This window comes from Dromaius novaehollandiae, chromosome 2 (assembly GCF_036370855.1).
Source record: "Dromaius novaehollandiae isolate bDroNov1 chromosome 2, bDroNov1.hap1, whole genome shotgun sequence".
Lineage (NCBI taxonomy): Eukaryota > Metazoa > Chordata > Aves > Casuariiformes > Dromaiidae > Dromaius > Dromaius novaehollandiae.
The window spans coordinates 78,169,066-78,192,819 of record NC_088099.1 but is presented as its reverse complement, the minus strand read 5'-3'; positions in this window follow the sequence as shown (position 1 = coordinate 78,192,819).

Genomic DNA, 23,754 nt, shown 5'->3' with positions numbered 1-23,754 from the left:
TAACGCTAACCCTAACCCTAACCGCCTTTTGCCTTCTGCCTTCTGCCTTTTGCCTTTGCGTAACCCTAACCCTAACCATAACCCTAACCCTAACCCTAACCCTAACCGCCAATTGCCTTTTGCCTTTTGCCTTTGCGTAACCCTAACCCTAACCATAAACCTAACCCTAACCGTAACCCTAATCACCTTTTGCCTTTTGCCATTGCCTAACCCTAACCCTAACCCTAACCGCCAATTGCCTTTTGCCTTTTGCCTTTGCGTAACCCTAACCCTAACCCTAACCCTAACCCTAACCCTAACCCTAACCCTAACCGCCAATGGCCTTTTGCCTTTTGCCTTTGCGTAACCCTAACCCTAACCCTAACCCTAACCGCCTTTTGCCTTCTGCCTTCTGCCTTTTCCCTTTGCTTAAGCCTAACCCTAACCCTAACCCTAACCCTAACCCTAACCCTAACCCTCACCCTCACCCTCACCCTCACCCTCACCCTCACCCTCACCTTAACAGCTTTTTGCCTTTTGTCATTGTGTTACCTTAACCCTAACCCTAACCCTAACCCTAACCCTAACCCTAACCCTAACCCTAACCCTAAACCTAATCGCCTTTTACCTTTTGCCCTTTGCCTTTTCCCTTTGCCCTTTGCCTTTTGCCTTTTGCCTTTGCGTAACCCTAACCCTAACCCTAGCCCTAGCCCTAACCCTAACCGCCAATTGCTTATTGCCTTTTGCCTAACCCTAACCCTAACCCTAACCCTAGCCCTAGCCCTAACCCTAACAGCCTTTTGCCTTTTGCCTTTTGTGTAACCCTAACCCTAACCCTAACCCTAACCCTAACCCTAACCGCCTTTTGCCTTCTGCCTTCTGCCTTTTCACTTTGCGTAACCCTAACCCTAACCCTAACTCTAACCCTAACCCTAACCGCCTTTTGCCTTTTGGCTTTTGCTATTGCGTAACCCTAACCCTAACCCTAACCCTAACCGCCAGTTGCCTATTGCCTTTTGCCTTTGCGTAACCCTAACCCTAACCCTAACCCTAACCGCCAATGGCCTTTTGTCTCTGGGCTTTTGCCTTTGCGTAACCCTAACCCTAACTGCCTTTTGCCTTTGCGTAACCCTAACCCCCTTTTACCCTTTCCCTCTTGCCTTTGCGTAACCCTAACCCTAACCCTAACCCTAACCGCCTTTTGCCTTCTGCCTTCTGCCTTTTCCCTTTCCCTAACCCTAACCCTAACCCTAACCCTAACCGCCAATTGCCTTTTGCCTTTTGCCTTTGCGTAACCCTAACCCTAACCCAAACCCTAACCCTAACCGCCAATGGCCTTTTGCCTTTTCCCTTTTGCCTTTTACCTTTGCGTTACCCTAAACCTAACCCTAACCCTAAGCGCCTTTTGCCTTTTGCCCTTTGCCCTTTGCCTTTTTCCTTTGTGTAACCTTAACCCTAACTGCCAATTGCCTTTTGCCTTTTGCCTTTGTGTAAGCCTAACCCTAATCTTAACCCTAACTGCCTTTTGCCTTTTGCCTTTTGCCTTATGCCTTTTGCATAACCCTAACCCTAACCGCCAATTGCCTTTTGCCTTTTCCTTTGCGTAACCCTAACCCTAACCCTAACTGCCATTTGCCTTCTGCCTTCTGCCTTTTGCCTTTGCGTAACCCTAACCCTAATCCTAACCCTAACCCTAACCCTAACCCTAACCCTCACCCTAATCGCCTTTTGCATTTTGCCTTTTGCCGTTGCGTAACCCTAACCCTAACCCTAACCCTAATCCTAACCGCCTTTTGCCTTTTGCCTTTTGCCTTTGCGTAACCCTAACCCTAACCCTAACCCTAACCCTAACCCTAAACGCCTTTTGCCTTCTGCCTTCTGCCTTTTCCCTTTGCGTAACCCTAACCCTAACCCTAACCCTAACCCTAACCCTAACCCTAACCCTAACCCTCACCCTAATCGCCTTTTGCCTTTTGCCTTTTGCCTTTGTGTAAACCTAACCCTAACCCTAGCCCTAACCCTAACCGCCTTTTGCCCTTTGCCCTTTGCCCTTTGCCTTTTCCCTTTCCGTAACCCTAACCCTAACTGCCTTTTGCCTTTGCGTAACCCTATCCGTACCCGTACCCGCCTTTTGCCTTGTTGCCTGTTGCCTTTTGCCTTTTGCCTTTGCGTAACCCTAACCCCCTTTTACCCTTTCCCTTTTGCCTTTGCGTAACCCTAACCCTAACCCTAACCGCCAATTGCCTTTTGCCTTTTGCCTTTGCCTAACCCTAACCCTAACCCTAACCCGAACCGCCAAATGCCTTTTGCCTTTTGCCTTTGCGTAACCCTAACCCTAACCGCCAAATGCCTTTTGCCTTTTGCCTTTTGCCTTTGCATAACCCTAACCCTAACCGCCAAATGCCTTTTGCCTTTTGCCTTTGCGTAACCCTAACCCTTACCGCCAATTGCCTTTTGCCTTTGCGTAACCCTAACCCTAACCGCCAATTGCCTTTTGCCTTTTGCCTTTTGCCTTTGCGTAACCCTAACCCTAACCCTAACCCTAACCCTAACCCTAACTGCCAATTGCCTTTTCCCTTTGCCTAACCCTAACCCTAACCCTAACCGCAAAATGCCTTTTGCCTTTTGCCTTTGCGTAACCCTAACCCTAACCGCCAATTGCCTTCTGCCTTTTGCATTTGCGTAACCCTAACCCTAACCCTAACCCTAACCCTAACCGGCATTTGCCTTCTGCCTGCTGCCTTTTCCCTTTGCTTAACCCTAACCCTAACCCTAACCCTAACCCTAACGCTAACCCTAACCCTAACCGCCTTTTGCCTTCTGCCTTCTGCCTTTTGCCTTTGCGTAACCCTAACCCTAACCATAACCCTAACCCTAACCCTAACCCTAACCGCCAATTGCCTTTTGCCTTTTGCCTTTGCGTAACCCTAACCCTAACCATAAACCTAACCCTAACCGTAACCCTAATCACCTTTTGCCTTTTGCCATTGCCTAACCCTAACCCTAACCCTAACCGCCAATTGCCTTTTGCCTTTTGCCTTTGCGTAACCCTAACCCTAACCCTAACCCTAACCCTAACCCTAACCCTAACCGCCAATGGCCTTTTGCCTTTTGCCTTTGCGTAACCCTAACCCTAACCCTAACCCTAACCGCCTTTTCCCTTCTGCCTTCTGCCTTTTCCCTTTGCTTAAGCCTAACCCTAACCCTAACCCTAACCCTAACCCTAACCCTAACCCTAACCCTAACCCTCACCCTCACCCTCACCCTCACCCTCACCCTCACCCTCACCTTAACAGCTTTTTGCCTTTTGTCATTGTGTTACCTTAACCCTAACCCTAACCCTAACCCTAACCCTAACCCTAACCGCCTTTTGCCTTCTGCCTTCTGCCTTTTCCCTTTCCCTAACCCTAACCCTAACCCTAACCCCAATCGCCTTTTGCCTTTTGCCATTGCGTAACCCTAACCCAAACCCTAACCCTAACCGCCAATTGCCTTTTGCCTTTTGCCTTTGCGTTACCCTAACCCTAACCCTAACCCTAACCGCCTTTTGCCTTCTGCCTTCTGCCTTTTCCCTTTCCCTAACCCTAACCCTAACCGTAACCCTAACCCTAACCCCAATCGCCTTTTGCCTTTTGCCATTGCCTAACCCTAACCCAAACCCTAACCGCCAATTGCCTTTTGCCTTTGCGTAACCCTAACCCTAACCCTCACCCTAACCCTAACCCTAACCCTAACCCTAACCGCCAAATGCCTTTTGCCTTTGCCTAACCCTAACCCTAACCCTAACCGCCAAATGCCTTTTGCCTTTGCGTAACCCTAACCCTAACTGCCTTTTGCCTTTGCGTTACCCTAAACCTAACCCTAACCCTAAGCGCCTTTTGCCTTTTGCCCTTTGCCCTTTGCCTTTTTCCTTTGTGTAACCTTAACCCTAACTGCCAATTGCCTTTTGCCTTTTGCCTTTGTGTAAGCCTAACCCTAATCTTAACCCTAACTGCCTTTTGCCTTTTGCCTTTTGCCTTATGCCTTTTGCATAACCCTAACCCTAACCGCCAATTGCCTTTTGCCTTTTCCTTTGCGTAACCCTAACCCTAACCCTAACTGCCATTTGCCTTCTGCCTTCTGCCTTTTGCCTTTGCGTAACCCTAACCCTAATCCTAACCCTAACCCTAACCCTAACCCTAACCCTCACCCTAATCGCCTTTTGCATTTTGCCTTTTGCCGTTGCGTAACCCTAACCCTAACCCTAACCCTAATCCTAACCGCCTTTTGCCTTTTGCCTTTTGCCTTTGCGTAACCCTAACCCTAACCCTAACCCTAACCCTAACCCTAAACGCCTTTTGCCTTCTGCCTTCTGCCTTTTCCCTTTGCGTAACCCTAACCCTAACCCTAACCCTAACCCTAACCCTAACCCTAACCCTAACCCTAACCCTCACCCTAATCGCCTTTTGCCTTTTGCCTTTTGCCTTTGTGTAAACCTAACCCTAACCCTAGCCCTAACCCTAACCGCCTTTTGTCCTTTGCCCTTTGCCCTTTGCCTTTTCCCTTTCCGTAACCCTAACCCTAACTGCCTTTTGCCTTTGCGTAACCCTATCCGTACCCGTACCCGCCTTTTGCCTTGTTGCCTGTTGCCTTTTGCCTTTTGCCTTTGCGTAACCCTAACCCCCTTTTACCCTTTCCCTTTTGCCTTTGCGTAACCCTAACCCTAACCCTAACCGCCAATTGCCTTTTGCCTTTTGCCTTTGCCTAACCCTAACCCTAACCCTAACCCGAACCGCCAAATGCCTTTTGCCTTTTGCCTTTGCGTAACCCTAACCCTAACCGCCAAATGCCTTTTGCCTTTTGCCTTTTGCCTTTGCATAACCCTAACCCTAACCGCCAAATGCCTTTTGCCTTTTGCCTTTGCGTAACCCTAACCCTTACCGCCAATTGCCTTTTGCCTTTGCGTAACCCTAACCCTAACCGCCAATTGCCTTTTGCCTTTTGCCTTTTGCCTTTGCGTAACCCTAACCCTAACCCTAACCCTAACCCTAACCCTAACCCTAACCCTAACTGCCAATTGCCTTTTGCCTTTGCCTAACCCTAACCCTAACCCTAACCGCAAAATGCCTTTTGCCTTTTGCCTTTGCGTAACCCTAACCCTAACCGCCAATTGCCTTCTGCCTTTTGCATTTGCGTAACCCTAACCCTAACCCTAACCCTAACCCTAACCGGCATTTGCCTTCTGCCTGCTGCCTTTTCCCTTTGCTTAACCCTAACCCTAACCCTAACCCTAACCCTAACGCTAACCCTAACCCTAACCGCCTTTTGCCTTCTGCCTTCTGCCTTTTGCCTTTGCGTAACCCTAACCCTAACCATAACCCTAACCCTAACCCTAACCCTAACCGCCAATTGCCTTTTGCCTTTTGCCTTTGCGTAACCCTAACCCTAACCATAAACCTAACCCTAACCGTAACCCTAATCACCTTTTGCCTTTTGCCATTGCCTAACCCTAACCCTAACCCTAACCGCCAATTGCCTTTTGCCTTTTGCCTTTGCGTAACCCTAACCCTAACCCTAACCCTAACCCTAACCCTAACCCTAACCGCCAATGGCCTTTTGCCTTTTGCCTTTGCGTAACCCTAACCCTAACCCTAACCCTAACCGCCTTTTGCCTTCTGCCTTCTGCCTTTTCCCTTTGCTTAAGCCTAACCCTAACCCTAACCCTAACCCTCACCCTCACCCTCACCCTCACCCTCACCCTCACCTTAACAGCTTTTTGCCTTTTGTCATTGTGTTACCTTAACCCTAACCCTAACCCTAACCCTAACCCTAACCCTAACCGCCTTTTGCCTTCTGCCTTCTGCCTTTTCCCTTTCCCTAACCCTAACCCTAACCCTAACCCTAACCGCCTTTTGCCTTTTGGCTTTTGCCATTGCGTAACCCTAACCCAAACCCTAACCCTAACCGCCAATTGCCTTTTGCCTTTTGCCTTTGCGTTACCCTAACCCTAACCCTAACCCTAACCGCCTTTTGCCTTCTGCCTTCTGCCTTTTCCCTTTCCCTAACCCTAACCCTAACCGTAACCCTAACCCTAACCCCAATCGCCTTTTGCCTTTTGCCATTGCCTAACCCTAACCCAAACCCTAACCGCCAATTGCCTTTTGCCTTTGCGTAACCCTAACCCTAACCCTAACCCTAACCGCCTTTTGCCTTCTGCCTTCTGCCTTTTCCCTTTGCTTAACCCTAACCCTAACCCTAACCCTCACCCTCACCCTCACCCTCACCTTAATCGCCTTTTGCCTTTTGTCATTGTGTTACCTTAACCCTAACCCTAACCCTAACCCTAACCCTAACCCTAACCGCCTTTTGCCTTCTGCCTTCTGCCTTTTCCCTTTCCCTAACCCTAACCCTAACCCTAACCCCAATCGCCTTTTGGCTTTTGCCATTGCCTAACCCTAACCCAAAACCTAACCCTAACCGCCAATTGCCTTTTGCCTTTTGCCTTTGCGTTACCCTAACCCTAACCCTAACCGCCTTTTGCCTTCTGCCTTCTGCCTTTTCCCTTTCCCTAACCCTAACCCTAACCCTAACCCTAACCCTAAACCTAATCGCCTTTTACCTTTTGCCCTTTGCCTCTTCCCTTTGCCCTTTGCCTTTTGCCTTTTGCCTTTGCGTAACCCTAACCCTAACCCTAGCCCTAGCCCTAACCCTAACCGCCAATTGCTTATTGCCTTTTGCCTAACCCTAACCCTAACCCTAACCCTAGCCCTAGCCCTAACCCTAACAGCCTTTTGCCTTTTGCCTTTTGTGTAACCCTAACCCTAACCCTAACCCTAACCCTAACCCTAACCGCCTTTTGCCTTCTGCCTTCTGCCTTTTCACTTTGCGTAACCCTAACCCTAACCCTAACTCTAACCCTAACCCTAACCGCCTTTTGCCTTTTGGCTTTTGCCATTGCGTAACCCTAACCCTAACCCTAACCGCCAGTTGCCTATTGCCTTTTGCCTTTGCGTAACCCTAACCCTAACCCTAACCCTAACCGCCAATGGCCTTTTGTCTCTGGGCTTTTGCCTTTGCGTAACCCTAACCCTAACTGCCTTTTGCCTTTGCGTAACCCTAACCCCCTTTTACCCTTTCCCTCTTGCCTTTGCGTAACCCTAACCCTAACCCTAACCCTAACCGCCTTTTGCCTTCTGCCTTCTGCCTTTTCCCTTTCCCTAACCCTAACCCTAACCCTAACCCTAACCCTAACCCTAATCGCCTTTTGCCTTTTGCCATTGCGTAACCCTAACCCTAACCCTAACCCTAACCGCCAATTGCCTTTTGCCTTTTGCCTTTGCGTAACCCTAACCCTAACCCAAACCCTAACCCTAACCGCCAATGGCCTTTTGCCTTTTCCCTTTTGCCTTTTACCTTTGCGTTACCCTAAACCTAACCCTAACCCTAAGCGCCTTTTGCCTTTTGCCCTTTGCCCTTTGCCTTTTTCCTTTGTGTAACCTTAACCCTAACTGCCAATTGCCTTTTGCCTTTTGCCTTTGTGTAAGCCTAACCCTAATCTTAACCCTAACTGCCTTTTGCCTTTTGCCTTTTGCCTTATGCCTTTTGCATAACCCTAACCCTAACCGCCAATTGCCTTTTGCCTTTTCCTTTGCGTAACCCTAACCCTAACCCTAACTGCCATTTGCCTTCTGCCTTCTGCCTTTTGCCTTTGCATAACCCTAACCCTAATCCTAACCCTAACCCTAACCCTAACCCTAACCCTCACCCTAATCGCCTTTTGCATTTTGCCTTTTGCCGTTGCGTAACCCTAACCCTAACCCTAACCCTAATCCTAACCGCCTTTTGCCTTTTGCCTTTTGCCTTTGCGTAACCCTAACCCTATCCCTAACCCTAACCCTAACCCTAAACGCCTTTTGCCTTCTGCCTTTTCCCTTTGCGTAACCCTAACCCTAACCCTAACCCTAACCCTAACCCTAACCCTAACCCTAACCCTCACCCTAATCGCCTTTTGCCTTTTGCCTTTTGCCTTTGTGTAAACCTAACCCTAACCCTAGCCCTAACCCTAACCGCCTTTTGTCCTTTGCCCTTTGCCCTTTGCCTTTTCCCTTTCCGTAACCCTAACCCTAACTGCCTTTTGCCTTTGCGTAACCCTATCCGTACCCGTACCCGCCTTTTGCCTTGTTGCCTGTTGCCTTTTGCCTTTTGCCTTTGCGTAACCCTAACCCCCTTTTACCCTTTCCCTTTTGCCTTTGCGTAACCCTAACCCTAACCCTAACCGCCAATTGCCTTTTGCCTTTTGCCTTTGCCTAACCCTAACCCTAACCCTAACCCGAACCGCCAAATGCCTTTTGCCTTTTGCCTTTGCGTAACCCTAACCCTAACCGCCAAATGCCTTTTGCCTTTTGCCTTTTGCCTTTGCATAACCCTAACCCTAACCGCCAAATGCCTTTTGCCTTTTGCCTTTGCGTAACCCTAACCCTTACCGCCAATTGCCTTTTGCCTTTGCGTAACCCTAACCCTAACCGCCAATTGCCTTTTGCCTTTTGCCTTTTGCCTTTGCGTAACCCTAACCCTAACCCTAACCCTAACCCTAACCCTAACCCTAACTGCCAATTGCCTTTTGCCTTTGCCTAACCCTAACCCTAACCCTAACCGCAAAATGCCTTTTGCCTTTTGCCTTTGCGTAACCCTAACCCTAACCGCCAATTGCCTTCTGCCTTTTGCATTTGCGTAACCCTAACCCTAACCCTAACCCTAACCCTAACCGGCATTTGCCTTCTGCCTGCTGCCTTTTCCCTTTGCTTAACCCTAACCCTAACCCTAACCCTAACCCTAACGCTAACCCTAACCGCCTTTTGCCTTCTGCCTTCTGCCTTTTGCCTTTGCGTAACCCTAACCCTAACCATAACCCTAACCCTAACCCTAACCCTAACCGCCAATTGCCTTTTGCCTTTTGCCTTTGCGTAACCCTAACCCTAACCATAAACCTAACCCTAACCGTAACCCTAATCACCTTTTGCCTTTTGCCATTGCCTAACCCTAACCCTAACCCTAACCGCCAATTGCCTTTTGCCTTTTGCCTTTGCGTAACCCTAACCCTAACCCTAACCCTAACCCTAACCGCCAATGGCCTTTTGCCTTTTGCCTTTGCGTAACCCTAACCCTAACCCTAACCCTAACCCTAACCGCCTTTTGCCTTCTGCCTTCTGCCTTTTCCCTTTGCTTAAGCCTAACCCTAACCCTAACCCTAACCCTAACCCTAACCCTAACCCTCACCCTCACCCTCACCCTCACCCTCACCTTAACAGCTTTTTGCCTTTTGTCATTGTGTTACCTTAACCCTAACCCTAACCCTAACCCTAACCCTAACCCTAACCGCCTTTTGCCTTCTGCCTTCTGCCTTTTCCCTTTCCCTAACCCTAACCCTAACCCTAACCCTAACCCCAATCGCCTTTTGCCTTTTGCCATTGCGTAACCCTAACCCAAACCCTAACCCTAACCGCCAATTGCCTTTTGCCTTTTGCCTTTGCGTTACCCTAACCCTAACCCTAACCCTAACCGCCTTTTGCCTTCTGCCTTCTGCCTTTTCCCTTTCCCTAACCCTAACCCTAACCCTAACCCTAACCCTAACCCTAACCCCAATCGCCTTTTGCCTTTTGCCATTGCCTAACCCTAACCCAAACCCTAACCGCCAATTGCCTTTTGCCTTTGCGTTACCCTAACCCTAACCCTAACCCTAACCGCCTTTTGCCTTTTGCCTTCTGCCTTTTCCCTTTCCCTAACCCTAACCCTAACCCTAACCCTAACCCTAAACCTAATCGCCTTTTGCCTTTTGCCCTTTGCCTCTTCCCTTTGCCCTTTGCCTTTTGCCTTTTGCCTTTGCGTAACCCTAACCCTAACCCTAGCCCTAGCCCTAACCCTAACCGCCAATTGCTTATTGCCTTTTGCCTAACCCTAACCCTAACCCTAACCCTAGCCCTAGCCCTAACCCTAACAGCCTTTTGCCTTTTGCCTTTTGTGTAACCCTAACCCTAACCCTAACCCTAACCCTAACCCTAACCGCCTTTTGCCTTCTGCCTTCTGCCTTTTCACTTTGCGTAACCCTAACCCTAACCCTAACCCTAACCCTAACCCTAACCGCCTTTTGCCTTTTGGCTTTTGCCATTGCGTAACCCTAACCCTAACCCTAACCCTAACCGCCAATTGCCTATTGCCTTTTGCCTTTGCGTAACCATAACCCTAACCCTAACCCTAACCGCCAATGGCCTTTTGTCTCTGGGCTTTTGCCTTTGCGTAACCCTAACCCTAACTGCCTTTTGCCTTTGCGTAACCCTAACCCCCTTTTACCCTTTCCCTCTTGCCTTTGCGTAACCCTAACCCTAACCCTAACCCTAACCCTAACCGCCTTTTGCCTTCTGCCTTCTGCCTTTTCCCTTTCCCTAACCCTAACCCTAACCCTAACCCTAACCCTAACCCTAATCGCCTTTTGCCTTTTGCCATTGCGTAACCCTAACCCTAACCCTAACCCTAACCGCCAATTGCCTTTTGCCTTTTGCCTTTGCGTAACCCTAACCCTAACCCAAACCCTAACCCTAACCGCCAATGGCCTTTTGCCTTTTCCCTTTTGCCTTTTACCTTTGCGTTACCCTAAACCTAACCCTAACCCTAAGCGCCTTTTGCCTTTTGCCCTTTGCCCTTTGCCTTTTTCCTTTGTGTAACCTTAACCCTAACTGCCAATTGCCTTTTGCCTTTTGCCTTTGTGTAACCCTAACCCTAATCTTAACCCTAACCGCCAATTGCCTTTTGCCTTTTCCTTTGCGTAACCCTAACCCTAACCCTAACTGCCTTTTGCCTTCTGCCTTCTGCCTTTTGCCTTTGCGTAACTCTAACCCTAACCCTAACCCTAACCCTAACCCTCACCCTAATCGCCTTTTGCCTTTTGCCTTTTGCAGTTGCGTAACCCTAACCCTAACCCTAACCCTAACCCTAACCGCCTTTTGCCTTTTGCCTTTTGCCTTTTGCCGTTCCCTAACCCTAACCCTAACCCTAACCCTAACCCTAAACGCCTTTTGCCTTCTGCCTTCTGCCTTTTCCCTTTGCTTAACCCTAACCCTAACCCTAACCCTAACCCTAACCCTAAACGCCTTTTGCCTTCTGCCTTCTGCCTTTTCCCTTTCCCTAACCCTAACCCTAACCCTAACCCCAATCGCCTTTTGCCTTTTGCCATTGCCTAACCCTAACCCTAACCGCCTTTTGCCTTTTGCCTTTTGCCTTTGTGTAAACCTAACCCTAACCCTAGCCCTAACCCTAACCGCCTTTTGCCCTTTGCCCTTTGCCCTTTGCCTTTTCCCTTTCCGTAACACTAACCCTAACTGCCTTTGCCTTTGCGTAACCCTACCCGTACCCGTACCCGCCTTTTGCCTTGTTGCCTGTTGCCTTTTGCCTTTTGCCTTTGCGTAACCCTAACCCCCTTTTACCCTTTCCCTTTTGCCTTTGCGTAACCCTAACCCTAACCCTAACCGCCAATTGCCTTATGCCTTTTGCCTTTGCCTTTGCCTAACCCTAACCCTAACCCTAACCGCCAGTTGCCTTTTGCCTTTTGCCTTTGCGTAACCCTAACCCTAACCCGAACCGCCAAATGCCTTTTGCCTTTTGCCTTTGCGTAACCCTAACCCTAACCGCCAAATGCCTTTTGCCTTTTGCCTTTTGCCTTTGCGTAACCCTAACCCTAACCGCCAAATGCCTTTTGCCTTTTGCCTTTGCATAACCCTAACCCTTACCGCCAATTGCCTTTTGCCTTTTGACTTTGCGTAACCCTAACCCTAACCGCCAATTGCCTTTTGCCTTTTGCCTTTTGCCTTTGCGTAACCCTAACCCTAACCCTAACCCTAACCCTAACCCTAACCCTAACTGCCAATTGCCTTTTGCCTTTGCCTAACCCTAACCCTAACCCTAACCGCCAAATGCCTTTTGCCTTTGCGTAACCCTAACCCTAACCGCCAATGGCCTTTTGCCTTTTGCCTTTGCGTAACCCTAACCCTAACCCTAACCCTAACCGCCTTTTGCCTTCTGCCTTCTGCCTTTTCCCTTTGCTTAAGCCTAACCCTAACCCTAACCCTAACCCCAATCGCCTTTTGCCTTTTGCCATTGCCTAACCCTAACCCTAACCGCCAATTGCCTTTTGCCTTTTGCCTTTGCGTAACCCTAACCCTAACCCTAACCCTAACCCTAACCCTAACCGCCAATGGCCTTTTGCCTTTTGCCTTTGCGTAACCCTAACCCTAACCCTAACCCTAACCGCCTTTTGCCTTCTGCCTTCTGCCTTTTCCCTTTGCTTAACCCTATCCCTAACCCTAACCCTAACCCTAACCCTAACCCTAACCCTAACCCTAACCCTCACCCTCACCCTCACCCCCACCTTAATCGCCTTTTGCCTTTTGTCATTGTATTACCTTAACCCTAACCCTAACCCTAACCCTAACCCTAACCGCCTTTTGCCTTCTGCCTTCTGCCTTTTCCCTAACCCTAACCCTAACCCTAACCCTAACCCTAACCCTAACCCCAATCGCCTTTTGCCTTTTGCCATTGCGTAACCCTAACCCAAACCCTAACCCTAACTGCCAATTGCCTTTTGCCTTTTGCCTTTGCGTAACCCTAACCCTAACCCTAACCCTAACCCTAACCCTAACCGCCAATGGCCTTTTGCCTTTTGCCTTTGCGTAACCCTAACCCTAACCCTAACCCTAACCGCCTTCTGCCTTCTGCCTTTTCCCTTTGCTTAAGCCTAACCCTAACCCTAACCCTAACCCTAACCCTAACCCTCACCCTCACCCTCACCCTCACCCTCACCCTCACCTTAATCGCCTTTTGCCTTTTGTCATTGTGTTACCTTAACCCTAACCCTAACCCTAACCCTAACCCTAACCCTAACCGCCTTTTGCCTTCTGCCTTCTGCCTTTTCCCTTTCCCTAACCCTAACCCTAACCCTAACCCTAACCCCAATCGCCTTTTGCCTTTTGCCATTGCGTAACCCTAACCCAAACCCTAACCCTAACTGCCAATTGCCTTTTGCCTTTTGCCTTTGCGTAACCCTAACCCTAACCCTAACCCTAACCGCCAATGGCCTTTTGCCTTTTGCCTTTGCGTAACCCTAACCCTAACCCTAACCCTAACCGCCTTTTGCCTTCTGCCTTCTGCCTTTTCCCTTTGCTTAAGCCTAACCCTAACCCTAACCCTAACCCTCACCCTCACCCTCACCCTCACCCTCACCCTCACCCTCACCCTCACCCTCACCTTAACAGCCTTTTGCCTTTTGTCATTGTGTTACCTTAACCCTAACCCTAACCCTAACCCTAACCCTAACCGCCTTTTGCCTTCTGCCTTCTGCCTTTTCCCTTTCCCTAACCATAACCCTAACCCTAACCCTAACCCCAGTCGCCTTTTGCCTTTTGCCATTGCGTAACCCTAACCCAAACCCTAACCCTAACCGCCAATTGCCTTTTGCCTTTTGCCTTTGCGTTACCCTAACCCTAACCATAACCCTAACCCTAACCCTAACCCTAACCGCCAATGGCCTTTTGCCTTTTGCCTTTGCATTACCCTAACCCTAACCCTAACCCTAACCGCCTTTTGCCTTCTGCCTTCTGCCTTTTCCCTTTGCTTAAGCCTAACCCTAACCCTAACCCTAACCCTAACCCTAACCCTCACCCTCACCCTCACCCTCACCCTCACCCTCACCCTCACCTTAATCGCCTTTTGCCTTTTGTCATTGTGTTACCTTAACCCTAACCCTAACCCTAACCCTAACCCTAACCCTAACCGCCTTTTGCCTTCTGCCTTCTGCCTTTTCCCTAACCCTAACTCTAACCCTAACCCTAACCCCAATCGCCTTTTGCCATTGCGTAACCCTAACCCAAACCCTAACCCTAACCGCCAATTGCCTTTTGCCTTTTGCCTTTGCGTTATCCTAACCCTAACCCTAACCCTAACCGCCTTTTGCCTTTTGCCTTCTGCCTTTTCCCTTTCCCTAACCCTAACCCTAACCCTAACCCTAACCCTAAACCTAATCGCCTTTTGCCTTTTGCCCTTTGCCTTTTCCCTTTGCCCTTTGCCTTTTGCCTTTTGCCTTTGCGTAACCCTAACCCTAACCCTAGCCCTAGCCCTAACCCTAACCGCCAATTGCTTATTGCCTTTTGCCTAACCCTAACCCTAACCCTAACCCTAGCCCTAGCCCTAACCCTAACAGCCTTTTGCCTTTTGTGTAACCCTAACCCTAACCCTAACCCTAACGCTAACCCTAACCCTAACCGCCTTTTGCCTTCTGCCTTCTGCCTTTTCACTTTGCGTAACCCTAACCCTAACCCTAACTCTAACCCTAACCCTAACCGCCTTTTGCCTTTTGGCTTTTGCCATTGCGTAACCCTAACCCTAACCCTAACCCTAACCGCCAATTGCCTATTGCCTTTTGCCTTTGCGTAACCCTAACCCTAACCCTAACCGCCAATGGCCTTTTGTCTCTGGGCTTTTGCCTTTGCGTAACCCTAACCCTAACTGCCTTTTGCCTTTGCGTAACCCTAACCCCCTTTTACCCTTTCCCTCTTGCCTTTGCGTAACCCTAACCCTAACCCTAACCCTAACCCTAACCGCCTTTTGCCTTCTGCCTTCTGCCTTTTCCCTTTCCCTAACCCTAACCCTAACCCTAACCCTAACCCTAACCCTAACCCTAATCGCCTTTTGCCTTTTGCCATTGCCTAACCCTAACCCTAACCCTAACTCTAACCGCCAATTGCCTTTTGCCTTTTGCCTTTGCGTAACCCTAACCCTAACCCAAACCCTAACCCTATCCGCCAATGGCCTTTTGCCTTTTCCCTTTTGCCTTTTACCTTTGCGTTACCCTAAACCTAACCCTAACCCTAAGCGCCTTTTGCCTTTTGCCCTTTGCCCTTTGCCTTTTTCCTTTGTGTAACCTTAACCCTAACTGCCAATTGCCTTTTGCCTTTTGCCTTTGTGTAACCCTAACCCTAATCTTAACCCTAACCGCCAATTGCCTTTTGCCTTTTCCTTTGCGTAACCCTAACCCTAACCCTAACTGCCTTTTGCCTTCTGCCTTCTGCCTTTTGCCGTTGCGTAACCCTAACCCTAACCCTAACCCTAACCCTAACCGCCTTTGCCTTTTGCCTTTTGCCTTTTGCCGTTCCCTAACCCTAACTCTAACCCTAACCCTAACCCTAAACGCCTTTTGCCTTCTGCCTTCTGCCTTTTCCCTTTGCTTAATCCTAACCCTAACCCTAACCCTAACCCTAACCCTAACCCTAACCCTAAACGCCTTTTGCCTTCTGCCTTCTGCCTTTTCCCTTTCCCTAACCCTAACTCTAACCCTAACCCTAACCCTAACCCTAACCCTAACCCTCACCCTAATCGCCTTTTGCCTTTTGCCTTTTGCCTTTGTGTAAACCTAACCCTAACCCTAGCCCTAACCCTAACCGCCTTTTGCCCTTTGCCCTTTGCCCTTTGCCTTTTCCCTTTCCGTAACCCTAACCCTAACTGCCTTTTGCCTTTGTGTAACCCTACCCGTACCCCTACCCGCCTTTTGCCTTGTTGCCTGTTGCCTTTTGCCTTTTGCCTTGGCGTAACCCTAACCCCCTTTTACCCTTTCCCTTTTGCCTTTGCGTAACCCTAACCCTAACCCTAACCGCCAATTGCCTTATGCCTTTTGCCTTGCCTTTGCCTAACCCTAACCCTAACCCTAACCGCCAGTTGCCTTTTGCCTTTTGCCTTTGCCTAACCCTAACCCTAACCCGAACCGCCAAATGCCTTTTGCCTTTTGCCTTTTGCCTTTGCATAACCCTAACCCTAACCGCCAAATGCCTTTTGCCTTTTGCCTTTGCGTAACCCTAACCCTTACCGCCAATTGCCTTTTGCCTTTTGACTTTGCGTAACCCTAACCCTAACCGCCAATTGCCTTTTGCCTTTTGCCTTTGCGTAACCCTAACCCTAACCCTAACCCTAACCCTAACCCTAACCCTAACCCTAACCCTAACCCTAACTGCCAATTGCCTTTTGCCTTTGCCTAACCCTAACCCTAACCCTAACCGCCAAATGCCTTTTGCCTTTGCGTAACCCTAACCCTAACCGCCAATTGCCTTCTGCCTTTTGCCTTTGCGTAACCCTAACCCTAACCCTAACCCTAACCCTAACCCTAACCGGCTTTTGCCTTCTGCCTTCTGCCTTTTCCCTTTGCTTAACCCTAACCCTAACTCTAACCCTAACGCTAACCCTAACCCTAACCGCCTTTTGCCTTCTGCCTTCTGCCTTTTCCCTTTGCGTAACCCTAACCCTAACCCTAACCCTAACCCTAACCCTAACCGCCAATTGCCTTTTGCCTTTGCCTAACCCTAACCCTAACCCTAACCCTAACCGCCAATTGCCTTTTGCCTTTTGCCTTTGCGTAACCCTAACCCTAACCCTAACCGCCAAATGCCTTTTGCCTTTTGCCTTTGCGTAAACCTAACCCTAACCGCCAAATGCCTTTTGCCTTTTGCCTTTTGCCTTTTGCCTTTGCGTAACCCTAACCCTAACCGCCAAATGCCTTTTGCCTTTTGCCTTTGCGTAACACTAACCCTTACCGCCAATTGCCTTTTGCCTTTTGCCTTTGCGTAACCCTAACCCTAACCCTAACCCTAACTGCCAATTGCCTTTTGCCTTTTGCCTTTGCCTAACCCTAACTCTAACCCTAACCGCCAAATGCCTTTTGCCTTTTGCCTTTGCGTAACCCTAACCCTAACCACCAATTGCCTTCTGCCTTTTGCCTTTGCGTAACCCTAACCCTAGCCCTAACCCTAACCCTAACCGCCTTTTGCCTTCTGCCTTCTGCCTTTTCCCTTTGCGTAACCCTAACCCTAACCCTAACCCTAACGCTAACCCTAACCCTAACCGCCAATTGCCTTTTGCCTTTTGCCTTTGCGTAACCCTAACCCTAACCATAACCCTAACCCTAATCGCCTTTTGCCTTTTGCCATTGCCTAACCCAAACCCTAACCCTAACCGCCAATTGCCTTTTGCCTTTTGCCTTTGCGTAACCCTAACCCTAACCCAAACCCTAACCCTAAGCGCCTTTTGCCTTTTGCCTTTTGCCTTTGCATAACCCTAACCCTAACCCTAACCCTAACCACCTTTTGCCTTCTGCATTCTGCCTTTTCCCTTTGCTTAACCCTAACCCTAACCCTAACCCTAACCCTAACCCTAACTCTCACCTTAATCACCTTTTGCCTTTTGTCATTGTGTAACCCTAACCCTAACCCTAACCCTAACCCTAACCCTAATCCTAACCGCCTTTTGCCTTCTGCCTTCTGCCTTCTGCCTTTTCCCTTTCCCTAACCCTAACCCTAACCCTAACCCTAACCGCCAATTGCCTTTTGCCTTTTGCCTTTGCGTAACCCTAACCCAAACCCAAACCCTAACCGCCAATGGCCTTTTGCCCTTTGCCTTTTGCCTTTGCGTTACCCTAACCCTAACCCTAACCCTAAGCGCCTTTTGCCTTTTGCCCTTTGCCCTTTGCCTTTTTCCTTTGCGTAACCTTAACCCAAACTGCCAATTGCCTTTTGCCTTTTCCCTTTGCGTAACCCTAACCCTAATCCTAACCATAACTGCCTTTTGCCTTCTGCCTTTTGCATAACCCTAACCCTAACCGCCTTTTGCCTTTTGCCTTTGCGTAACCCTATCCCTAACCCTAACCGCCAATTGCCTTTTGCCTTTTGCCTTTGCCTAACCCTAACCCTAACCCGAACCGCCAAATGCCTTTTGCCTTTTCCCTTTCCCTAACCCTAACCCTAACCCTAACCCTAATTCTCACCTTAATCGCCTTTTGCCTTTTCCCTTTGCTTAACCCTAACCCTAACCGCCAATTGCCTTTTGCCTTTTGCCTTTGCGTAACCCTAACCCTAACCCTAACGCTAACCCTAACCCTAACCGCCAATGGCCTTTTGCCTTTTGCCTTTGCGTAACCCTAACCCTAACCCTAACCCTAACCGCCTTTTGCCTTCTGCCTTCTGCCTTTTCCCTTTGCTTAAGCCTAACCCTAACCCTAACCCTAACCCTAACCCTCACCCTCACCCTCACCCTCACCTTAACCGCCTTTTGCCTTTTGTCATTGCGTTACCTTAATCCTAACCGTAACCCTAACCCTAACCCTAACCCTAACCGCCTTTTGCCTTCTGCCTTCTGCCTTTTCCCTTTCCCTAACCCTAACCCTAACCCTAACCCTAACCGCCAATCGCCTTTTGCCTTTTGCCATTGCGTAACCCTAACCCAAACCCTAACCCTAAGCGCCTTTTGCCTTTTGCCTTTGCGTTACCCTAACCCTAACCCTAACCCTAACCGCCAATGGCCTTTTGCCTTTTGCCTTTTGCCTTTGCGTTACCCTAACCCTAACCCTAACCCTAAGTGCCTTTTGCCCTTTGCCCTTTGCCCTTTGCCTTTTTCCTTTGCGTAACCTTAACCCTAACCGCCTTTTGCCTTTGCGTAACCCTAACCCTAACCCTAACGCTAACCCTAACCCTAACCCTAACGCTAACTGCCTTTTGCCTTTTACCTTTTTTCTTTTGCCTTTGCGTAACCCTAACCCTAAACGCCTTTGGCCTAACCCTAACCGCCTTTGGCCTTTTTCCCTTGGCCTTTTCCCTAACCCTACCCCTAACACTCCCCCTAACCCTACCCACCTTTAGGCATTACCCCTAACCGTAACGGCCTTTTGCCTTGTGCCTTTGTGTAACCCTAACTCTAACCCTAAGTGCCTTTTGCCTTTGTGTAACCCTAACCCTAACGGCCTTTTGCCTTTTGCCTTTGCGTAACCCTAACCCTAATCCTAACCCTAACTGCCTTTTGCCTTTTGCCTTTTGCGTTTTGCGTAACCCTAACCCTAACCCTAACCGCCTTTTGCCTTTTGCCTAACCCTAACCCTAACCCTAACTGCCAATTGCTTTTTGCCTTTTGCCTTTGCCTAACCCTAACCCTAACCGCCAGTTGCGTTTTGCCTTTTGCCTTTGCGTAACCCTAACCCTAACCCTAACCGCCAAATGCTTTTTGCCTTTTGTGATTGCGTAACCCTAACCCTAACCGCCAAATGCCTTTTGCCTTTTGCCTTTGCGTAACTCTAAACCTAACCCTAACCCTAGCCCTAACCCTAACCACCTTTTGCCTTCTGCCTTTTGCCTTTTCCCTTTGCTTAACCCTAACCCTAACCCTAACCCTAACCCTAACCCTAACCCTAACCGCCAATCGCCTTTTGCCTTTTGCCTTTTGTGATTGCGTAACCCTAACCCTAACCCTAACCCTAACCCTAACCCTAACCGCCTTTTGCCTTCTGCCTTCTGCCTTTTCCCTTTCCCTAACCATAACCCTAACCCTAACCCTAACCCTAACCCTAACCCTAACCCTAACCCTAACTGCCAATTGCCTTTTGCCTTTTGCCTTTGCCTAACCCTAACTCTAACCCTAACCGCCAAATGCCTTTTGCCTTTTGCCTTTGCGTAACCCTAACCCTAACCGCCAATTGCCTTCTGCCTTTTGCCTTTGCGTAACCCTAACCCTAGCCCTAACCCTAACCCTAACCGCCTTTTGCCTTCTGCCTTCTGCCTTTTCCCTTTGCGTAACCCTAACGCTAACCCTAACCCTAACCGCCAATGGCCTTTTGCCTTTTGCCTTTGCGTAACCCTAACCCTAACCCTAACCCTAACCGCCTTTTGCCTTCTGCCTTCTGCCTTTTCCCTTTGCTTAAGCCTAACCCTAACCCTAACCCTAACCCTAACCCTCACCCTCACCCTCACCCTCACCTTAACCGCCTTTTGCCTTTTGTCATTGCGTTACCTTAATCCTAACCGTAACCCTAACCCTAACCCTAACCCTAACCGCCTTTTGCCTTCTGCCTTCTGCCTTTTCCCTTTCCCTAACCCTAACCCTAACCCTAACCCTAACCGCCAATCGCCTTTTGCCTTTTGCCATTGCGTAACCCTAACCCAAACCCTAACCCTAAGCGCCTTTTGCCTTTTGCCTTTGCGTTACCCTAACCCTAACCCTAACCCTAACCGCCAATGGCCTTTTGCCTTTTGCCTTTTGCCTTTGCGTTACCCTAACCCTAACCCTAACCCTAAGTGCCTTTTGCCCTTTGCCCTTTGCCCTTTGCCTTTTTCCTTTGCGTAACCTTAACCCTAACCGCCTTTTGCCTTTGCGTAACCCTAACCCTAACCCTAACGCTAACCCTAACCCTAACCCTAACGCTAACTGCCTTTTGCCTTTTACCTTTTTTCTTTTGCCTTTGCGTAACCCTAACCCTAAACGCCTTTGGCCTAACCCTAACCGCCTTTGGCCTTTTTCCCTTGGCCTTTTCCCTAACCCTACCCCTAACACTCCCCCTAACCCTACCCACCTTTAGGCATTACCCCTAACCGTAACGGCCTTTTGCCTTGTGCCTTTGTGTAACCCTAACTCTAACCCTAAGTGCCTTTTGCCTTTGTGTAACCCTAACCCTAACGGCCTTTTGCCTTTTGCCTTTGCGTAACCCTAACCCTAATCCTAACCCTAACTGCCTTTTGCCTTTTGCCTTTTGCGTTTTGCGTAACCCTAACCCTAACCCTAACCGCCTTTTGCCTTTTGCCTAACCCTAACCCTAACCCTAACTGCCAATTGCTTTTTGCCTTTTGCCTTTGCCTAACCCTAACCCTAACCGCCAGTTGCGTTTTGCCTTTTGCCTTTGCGTAACCCTAACCCTAACCCTAACCGCCAAATGCTTTTTGCCTTTTGTGATTGCGTAACCCTAACCCTAACCGCCAAATGCCTTTTGCCTTTTGCCTTTGCGTAACTCTAAACCTAACCCTAACCCTAGCCCTAACCCTAACCACCTTTTGCCTTCTGCCTTTTGCCTTTTCCCTTTGCTTAACCCTAACCCTAACCCTAACCCTAACCCTAACCCTAACCCTAACCGCCAATCGCCTTTTGCCTTTTGCCTTTTGTGATTGCGTAACCCTAACCCTAACCCTAACCCTAACCCTAACCCTAACCCTAACCGCCTTTTGCCTTCTGCCTTCTGCCTTTTCCCTTTCCCTAACCATAACCCTAACCCTAACCCTAACCCTAACCCTAACCCTAACTGCCAATTGCCTTTTGCCTTTTGCCTTTGCCTAACCCTAACTCTAACCCTAACCGCCAAATGCCTTTTGCCTTTTGCCTTTGCGTAACCCTAACCCTAACCGCCAATTGCCTTCTGCCTTTTGCCTTTGCGTAACCCTAACCCTAGCCCTAACCCTAACCCTAACCGCCTTTTGCCTTCTGCCTTCTGCCTTTTCCCTTTGCGTAACCCTAACCCTAACCCTAACCCTAACGCTAACCCTAACCCTAACCGCCAATTGCCTTTTGCCTTTTGCCTTTGCGTAACCCTAACCCTAACCATAACCCTAACCCTAATCGCCTTTTGCCTTTTGCCATTGCCTAACCCAAACCCTAACCCTAACCGCCAATTGCCTTTTGCCTTTTGCCTTTGCGTAACCCTAACCCTAACCCAAACCCTAACCCTAAGCGCCTTCTGCCTTCTGCCTTTTCCCTTTGCTTAACCCTAACCCTAACCCTAACCCTAACCCTAACTCTCACCTTAATCGCCTTTTGCCTTTTGTCATTGTGTAACCCTAACCCTAACCCTAACCCTAACCCTAACCCTAACCCTAACCCTAACCGCCTTTTGCCTTCTGCCTTCTGCCTTCTGCCTTTTCCCTTTCCCTAACCCTAACCCTAACCGCCAATTGCCTTTTGCCTTTTGCCTTTGCGTAACCCTAACCCAAACCCAAACCCTAACCGCCAATGGCCTTTTGCCCTTTGCCTTTTGCCTTTGCGTTACCCTAACCCTAACCCTAACCCTAAGTGCCTTTTGCCTTTTGCCCTTTGCCCTTTGCCTTTTTCCTTTGCGTAACCTTAACCCAAACTGCCAATTGCCTTTTGCCTTTTCCCTTTGCGTAACCCTAACCCTAATCCTAACCCTAACTGCCTTTTGCCTTCTGCCTTTTGCATAACCCTAACCCTAACCGCCGTTTGCTTTTTGCCTTTGCGTAACCCTTTCCCTAACCCTACCCGCCAATTGCCTTTTGCCTTTTGCCTTTGCCTAACCCTAACCCGAACCGCCAAATGCCTTTTGCCTTTTGCCTTTGCGTAACTCTAACCCTAACCCTAACCGTAACCCTAACCCTAACCCTAACCCTAACCGCCTTTTGCCTTCTGCCTTCTGCCTTTTCCCTTTGCTTAACCCTAACCCTAACCCTAACCCTAACCCTAACCCTAACCCTAACCCTAACCCTAACCGCCTTTTGCCTTCTGCCTTCTGCCTTTTCCCTTTGCGTAACTCTATCCCTAACCATAACCCTAACCCTAACCCTAACCGCCAATTGCCTTTTGCCTTTTGCCTTTGCGTAACCCTAACCCTAACCATAACCCTAACCCTAATCGCCTTTTGCCTTTTGCCATTGCCTAACCCAAACCCTAACCCTAACCGCCAATTGCCTTTTGCCTTTTGCCTTTGCGTAACCCTAACCCTAACCCAAACCCTAACCCTAACCGCCAATGGCCTTTTGCCTTTTGCCTTTGCATAACCCTAACCCTAACCCTAACCCTAACCGCCTTTTGCCTTCTGCCTTCTGCCTTTTCCCTTTGCGTAACCCTAACCCTAACCATAACCCTAACCCTAACCCTAACCCTAACCGCCAATTGCCTTTTGCCTTTTGCCTTTGCGTAACCCTAACCCTAACCCAAACCCTAACCCTAACCCTAACCGCCAATGGCCTTTTGCCTTTTGCCTTTGCGTAACCCTAACCCTAACCCTAACCGCCTTTTGCCTTCTGCCTTCTGCCTTTTCCCTTTGCTTAACCCTAACCCTAACCCTAACCCTAACCCTAACCCTAACTCTCACCTTAATCGCCTTTTGCCTTTTGTCATTGTGTAACCCTAACCCTAACCCTAACCCTAACCCTAACCCTAACCCTAACCGCCTTTTGCCTTCTGCCTTCTGCCTTTTCCCTTTCCCTAAACCTAACCCTAACCCTAACCCTAACCGCCAATTGCCTTTTGCCTTTTGCCTTTGCGTAACCCTAACCCAAACCCAAACCCTAACCGCCAATGGCCTTTTGCCCTTTGCCTTTTGCCTTTGCGTTACCCTAACCCTAACCCTAACCCTAAGCGCCTTTTGCCTTTTGCCCTTTGCCCTTTGCCTTTTTCCTTTGCGTAACCTTAACCCAAACTGCCAATTGCCTTTTGCCTTTTCCCTTTGCGTAACCCTAACCCTAATCCTAACCCTAACTGCCTTTTGCCTTCTGCCTTTTGCATAACCCTAACCCTAACCGCCTTTTGCCTTTTGCCTTTGCGTAACCCTATCCCTAACCCTAACCGCCCATTGCCTTTTGCCTTTTGCCTTTGCCTAACCCTAACCCTAACCCGAACCGCCAAATGCCTTTTGCCTTTTGCCTTTGCGTAACTCTAAACCTAACCCTAACCCTAGCCCTAACCCTAACCACCTTTTGCCTTCTGCCTTTTGCCTTTGCGTAACCCTAACCCTAACCCTAACCCTAACCCTAACCCTCACCCTAATCGCCTTTTGCCTTTTGCCTTTTGCCTTTGTGTAAACCTAACCCTAACCCTAGCCCTAACCCTAACCGCCTTTTGCCCTTTGCCCTTTGCCCTTTGCCTTTTCCCTTTCCGTAACCCTAACCCTAACTGCCTTTTGCCTTTGTGTAACCCTACCCGTACCCCTACCCGCCTTTTGCC